The 7,174-nt window shown below is 42.2% G+C and overlaps 1 long non-coding RNA gene across 1 annotated transcript in view; it reads left to right on the forward strand.

The window, feature by feature from the left end:
• Window positions 1–5,794, forward strand: part of LOC143927017 (uncharacterized) — a 61,434-nt gene extending 55,640 nt beyond the window's left edge. The window contains exon 2 of the long non-coding RNA XR_013262206.1: window positions 5,018–5,794. This is a non-coding gene — a long non-coding RNA (uncharacterized LOC143927017). The remainder of the gene's footprint in view (window positions 1–5,017) is intronic.
• Window positions 5,795–7,174: the final 1,380 nt, after the last annotated feature.

Raw genomic sequence — 7,174 nt, forward strand, 5'->3', positions numbered from 1 at the left:
AGCCGCCATTTTCCTAGAGGTCTTCTTTTGGGCTATGACCGCGGCCATTTTACTGTGGATCAAAACAGTTCAAAATAGCGGCGCACGATCGATTCAGACGTGCTCCAATGCTTAGGGATAAAATAATCAAAAATATCCCCGACCTACCAATAAATGGGTACACGTCTTTCACAGGGAAAGGTTTCTATCCGTGCAAACGTTTTGCCTGCACCAAGACTAAAAGACCAGCAGAAAAGGTGTTTAAATTTACATCAACCAGTACTGGGTACACATATGAAGTTAGCGACTTAATTTGTTGCAACACAGAAGGCGCAGTATATGCACTCAAATGTAGCTGCGGCCTACAGTACATTGGTCGCACAAAAAAAACCCCTGAAAGTGAGGATAAAGGAACATGTACAAAATATTATTAAGCGGTTTGACAAACACACTTTGCCACACACCATAATCAAGACCCCTCACATCTCAAGTTTTGGGGCATTGAACCATACATACAAAAAACATTGAAAGGGCACTTGAAAGTGCAGTTGCTCTAAATCTAATGCCGCATACATACGATCGGAATTCTCATCGGAAAAAGCTGTCTTGCCTACACGCGGTCACACCAAATTCCGATTGTTTAGAATGCGGTGACGTACAACACATATGACTGGACTAGAAAAAGGAAGTTCAATAGCCAGTAGCCGATAGCTTCCGTCTTGTAGTTGAATCTGAGCATGCGTGATTTTTGGCGTGTCGGAATTGGATACACACGATCGGAATTTCTGATAGAAAGTTTTTCCGTCTGGAAAATTCAGAACATGCTATCAATTTTTGGCTGGCGGAAATTCGGACAGATAAATTACAATGGAGCATACACACGGTCGCATTTTCCAATGAAAAGCTCTCATCTGTCTTTTTCTGGCTGGAATTCCGATAGTGTGTACGCAGCATCAGAAGTAGATCTGAAGAAAAAAGAGTGGAAGCTCAGCTGATTATATCATCCAATCATGTGCAAGCTAAAATGCTGTTTTTTTATTTTACTTGCATGTCCCCCTCGGATCTACATCGACTTTACTTCCAAGTGCACTTTAAGTGCACTTTCAAGTGTGCTTGCAGTGCAAAGTGGATTTTTCTTTAGTAAATAAACCCCAACGTTCTTGTCATGCGGATCCAGCATTTATTGAAAAGGGATTCAGAAACTGGCACAGGGCTAATGAATGTTTTAAATATCACCAACTTTCAAAATCTCATATGCTAAGCACTTCTGCATGGTCAAGCTTTAATGAAGGAAAACCTATTGATGTTTTATTGGATAAAAGTAAGCAGGCTTACCTATCCATAAAAATAAGAACAGAATTGTTATGGAGCGACTGATTGACATTGTTCGGTGTTTGGCAATAGGTGACAGACCATTCAGAGAATGCAATGAAAAAACTGACAGCCGTGAGAAAGGTCTTTTTCTTGATATTGTCCATCTACTAAAAAAATATGATCCTGTCATGGAAAGACATTTTCAAGAATCTCCTCGAAATGCTATGTATTTGACTAATTGCATCCAAAATGATTTAAAGTGATTGTAAAGTCTCGTATTTTATCCCATAAAACAAACATGTTATACTTATCTGCTCTGTTGCAGTGGATTTGTACAGATCCTCCTCTTCTCGGGGGCCTCTTCAGCTCTCCTGGCCCCTCCATCCTGTTGAGTGCTCCCACAGCAAGCAGGTTGCTATGGGGGCACCCGAGCTGAGCCCCGGCCCGGCCACGCCCCCTTTTTCTACTGATTGGCTAGCTGACTTTGACAGCAGCAAGAGCCAATAGGGCCATTGCTGTGTCTCAGCCAATCAGGAAGGAGAAACTCAGATGGCTGAGACACTCGTGGTCATTGCTGGACAGAGGTAACTTACCTCAGGTAAGTGTTAGAGAGGGGCTGCTGCACACAGAAGGCTTTTTATCTTAATGCATAGAATGCATTAAGATAAAAAAAAAACTTCTGACTTTACAACCACTTTAATTATATTTTTACATAATGTTTTGCAACAAAAAATTGTGTCATCAATAAATGGAAAAATGATTTCAATAATTGCAGACAGTGTTGGCTGGTGAAGTTTTAGGAAGGGGAGGCGCCAGACCCCGCCCTTCCTTTATCCTCCTCCCTCCCACTTCTCATATGCCTCAACCCTTATATAATCCACCTACTCCATCCCCTGTATTACACTTGTTTCCACCCATAGTATACAGTTCAGCATCACAGGACAGAGTGTACAGTATCAGAATCACAGGACAGAGTATACAGCTCAGCATAACAGGACAGAGTATATAGCTCAGCCTCACAGATCAGAGTATACAGCTCAGCTTCACAGATCAGGGTGTATAGCTCAGCCCCACAGATCAGGGTATATAGCTCAGCATCACAGATCTGGGTATATAGCTCATCATCACAGATCAGGGTATATAGCTCAGCATCACAGATCAGGGTATATATCACCCCTCATCAGTACAGATGCCAAAGGACAAACCACCCCCCCCCCCCAAAATCAGCACAGACCCCCCAGGACAAAACACCCCCACCATCAGAACAGACCCCCGAAAGTGCTGCAGTGCCGCAAAAAGCACCATCCACTGTCCTCCGGTCCCAGCCATTAAAATAAAAGAATAGGAGCAATGACAAATCACTGAAGAGTGGGGGAGTTATTGCGGATGCATCGCTTGCACCCTGAACACTCCCTAAACACGTAAAATCAGCTACCCAGCTTGCAATCAGCTGATTGTAAGCTGGGAAGCTTACCATAGATCACTGTGTGTCCAGTGCCTGGACACTCTTATGCCATGTACACACAGTCAGACTTTCTGACGGAAAATGTGCGATCAGATCATGTTCTCGGAAAATCCAATTGTGTGTGGGCTCCATCTGACTTTTTCCGTTGGAATTTCTGACATACAAAGTTTGAGAGTTGGATCTAAAATTTTCTGACAACAAAATCCGATCATTTCAATTCTGATCGTGTGTAGACAATTCCGGTGGACAAAGTGCCACGCATGCTTAGAATAAATCACAAGACAAAAGTTATTGGCTACTGGCCCGTTTATAGTCCCATCGTACGTCTTCTACGTCACCGCGTTCAAAACGATCAGATTTTCCGACAACTTTGTGTGACTGTGTGTATGCTAGACAAGTTTGGGACAAAATCCATCGGAAAAAATCTGGTTGATTGCCGATCTGCCTCGTACAAACGATCAGATTGTTCGCCAACAAAACCTTGGATTTTTGTCCGAAGGGCATTGGCTCAAACTTGTCTTGCATACACAGGGCCACAAAGATGTTGGCCAATAATTACAAACATAGTGACGCACTAGACGTACTATGAGCCGATAAAAAGGAAGTTCACTAGTCATGCGCCACCCTTTGGGCTCCTTCTAATAATCTCGTGTTATTAGAAGTTTGGTGAGTGTTGATTTGCGCTTTCAGCCTCATGCTTATCAGTTCGTTTCTGTTTTTCAGGTCATACTTGCAGGTTCGTTTCTGTTTTTCAGTGCGTGCTTTTCAGGTCGTTTCTGTTTTTCAGTGCGTTCTTTTTTGTTTGCTTCTGATTTTCAGTGTGTGCTCGTCAGGTTGTTTCTGATTTTCAGGTCGTGCTTGTCAGGTCCTTTCTGATTTTCAGTGTGTTCTTGTCAGTTTTTTTCTGAACAGCCATTCGTCTACTAGCCATGTGGCATTTTTGTCAGAGAGATTGTGCTATTGTTGGGCTTGGAGTTATTGCTTTGACCCAAGTCCAGTCCAGGAACGGGGGGGGGACCATGAATTAGTTGCTTAATCGTGACCAATTCTGTCATATGCCTTTGTGCGGGAGCTCCAGGAGAATAATCCTGAGGTTTTCAGGAATTATCTCCGGATGACGGACCCCTGCTTTCACTGTCTTTTGGCTTTGCTTACCCCCTATATTAGTAAGCAGGACACATGCATGCGGCAAGCCATTGCTCCCGAGCAAAGGCTCATCACCACCTAAGTCTCCAGGACCTCAAGTTTACAACTGGGATCTCCCCCCCAGGCTCTGGAAACCCATTATTCCAGAGACCTGTTCTACCATCATAAAAGTCCTGCAGAAGGACTATACTCGCGTAAGTTTTAGCCTTTAACATCAGACTCTATGTATTTAATGTTTGCTAATGTATTGTATTAATTTCATCATTCCATAATTACCATTATTTTAATATGCTGTGAATGTCCTCTTTGTCCTCATGCATGCTGTAAGCTTTTAATGCTCTTTTATTTTGCATATTTTCCTTCACTAACCTCCCCAGAATGCTATCCTGAGCCCATACACAGCTAGCCCAATAACTAAACAATGTATTTTGTCAGCTTTATTTTTGTGCTTACCCTAAATAACCCCTAAAATGTGTACAAATGTTATTGTTGTCCTCAAATTCAGGCAAAGTGTAAGAGGCTATTTTTTTGGGAGCCCAAACTCATTTGGAACCCCCCCAACCGATAACAATACTTTATTTGCTGATTTTGCCAAACCCATACACGCTATACCTCTTTTGTGATCATATTTATGGATGAATTCACCAAAGCATGTAGTGCAAGGGCCTGCCTGAATACTTTCAAATGGTACTGTTGGAAGATTTTGTTTCCTATTATCTTGATAGGTAGTTTATGAATGTAAAAATATGCTTCAGTTTGGACAATGTGTATCCATATTTTTGGATTATGACACTTCTTACTTGTCCAGTGCACTGCCAATAGTGTAAGGAGGGGCTGGCCAAAGTATCACACATTATTTATGCATTCAGCTCTCATGGAAGTGGACAGGGTTACCTGTTCAACACATCTACCCATTCCCTTCCCCACCATAACATTTTTAGAATGGTCCACCAGAGGGGGTGAGGAATCTGATAAGTTGACATTATGCTTTTGTCTTTAAATACTCATTTAAATAAATGTTATACTTATTTTGGCAAAGAATGTTTGTGTCTAATCTGCTTGCAATGTTATTTGCAAAAGTAGTAATTTTCTTTTTCTTGTTTGATTCCACAGTTTCATTCCAACCCACAGGAATGGCAGGCTGTTACTTCCCAATTTCACCGTCAGTGGGATTTTCCCAATTGTGGTGGGGCTAGTGATGGGAAGCATGTGCATATTGTCCCACCACCCAGCTTTTTCAGTATAGTGATGCTAGTGGTGGTGTCAGCAAATTATGAATTCCTCTACCTTGATGTTGGGAAGAACGGCCGCAACTCGGACAGAGGAGTGATAGCCCAGACAGAATTCTACCATTGGCTTCAAAATGGTACCTGGCGTTTGCCACCTCCTGAGGAGAATGTGGAGGGCCTCAACTTCGTCTTTGTTGCAGATGAGGCCTTTGCTCTGGGGGAACATTGTATTAGGCCATTTCCCATGAAGAACCTGACCCCAGAGCAGAGGATTTTCAACTATAGGCTGTCTCGTGCCCGAAAAGTTGTAGAGAACGCTTTTGGAATACTGTTGAGTCGGTTCAGGCTTTTTCTAACAGCGATTAACCTGGCCGAATACAAGCTTAATCATGTGGTCTTGTGCTGCTGCATTCTGCACAATTATTTAAGGCGGAATGCACGCAGCTAGCTTGCCTCACTTTCAAGTGAGGTGGACTTTGCTGTGTCTGACCCAGCTGAAATCAACAGTGATGACAGCTCTTGAAAGTGGCCGTGCTGGGTTGCCCTCCCAAACTGCCAGAGATGTCCAGCAAAAGTATCTGTATTACTTTGTGGGTAGAGGGGCAGTGGCTTTACAGCAAAATGTTGCTGATGTTGAATAAAACTTTTATTTTATACTAAACTCATATTTCATTTGAATTACTGTGTGTGTTTCTTATCTGTCTCCTAGGTTCTCGAATGGCTTTTTTATTTTGGCCATTTTCTTCAACAGTGCAAATGTAAATTATTTGCTCCATGAGGTGACAACCTCTTCTTCAGCTATTATGTTGTGCTGTGAGTCTGCTACACACACACAATGTTATTGTTGTTAATGTATATATTGCATTAATGATAAAAAAATTCAGCCTTTTCAACTCCTTTATTTAATTGCTTGGAGTCCCAAAAATTGCCTGAGTTTGCCACATTTTGCAGCACATTGTCACTGTAACTACACCAACTTAACAAATACACTGGTATTGAGCATTGAAATAAGAAGCCACACATTGTTTAGTATAAAACATTTTACTCCAAGAACATTCACATGTGCATTATAAAAGGTTTTTGAACTAACCAACATCTTGGTGTATAACACGTATGTTTGACATTATTTTGCCTTTTATGAGGCTAAACGGGCATGTTTAATAACATAACATACACACCCCCAACTCAGGAACTTACAAAGTTCGACTTTGCTAAAGTGAAGGCCATATGAGACATTATTATCCCACAACTGTGTTGATGTTGCCTTCCTCAGATGGGGTGAACTCACCCCTCTAAAGGCCTAAATTTGAAGCCACGTACACGTAGAGGCATAACTTTTAAATGTCCCTTATGATCCCCTGCCAAAAGTGTGTATAGGTACAAACAGGTTATTTCCTCAAGCCCCAAAACACACAATGTGTCACCATGTGCTATCTCCCATCACGGGATATAAATGTACGCATTTTGTGGTTGCAACCCCTTCCTCCAAACTAAACTAGGTGAGAGAAAAGGGTTGCACCCCCGAAACAACACCTCCATTGATCCCCCATGATCGGTGCTAGCACATGTTGACACACTGGGGCTTATTTCAGAAAGGCCAATCCACTTTGCACTACAAGTGCAGTTTCAAGTACACTTGCATTGCACTTGTAGTGCAAAGTGGATTTGCCTTTTTGAAATAACCCCCAGTTTGACAACATGTGCTAGTTCCCATCATGGGTGATCAATGGAGGCATTTCGGGGGGTGCAACCCCTTCCTCTCACCTACTTTAGTTTGGAGCAAGGGGTTGCACCCCCAAAATGCGTACATTGATATCCCGTGATGGGAGATAGCACATGTTGACACACTGTGTGCTTTGTGGCTTTAACAAAATAGATGTAGGGAAGGATACACATTTTAGGCATAGGATCATGAGGGAATTCCTAATTTTGTGGCCCAATTTGTGTGCATCTTCAAAATTTGCAATTCATAAAAACACATAAAGATTACAATGAAAACATTACTTAGGGCAGTGTTTCACAACTCTCCTTCTCCAGATGC

This window comes from Lithobates pipiens, unplaced genomic scaffold, assembly GCF_037356315.1.
Source record: "Lithobates pipiens isolate NorthernLeopardFrog02 unplaced genomic scaffold, aLitPip1_a1.2 Scaffold_23, whole genome shotgun sequence".
NCBI lineage: Eukaryota > Metazoa > Chordata > Amphibia > Anura > Ranidae > Lithobates > Lithobates pipiens.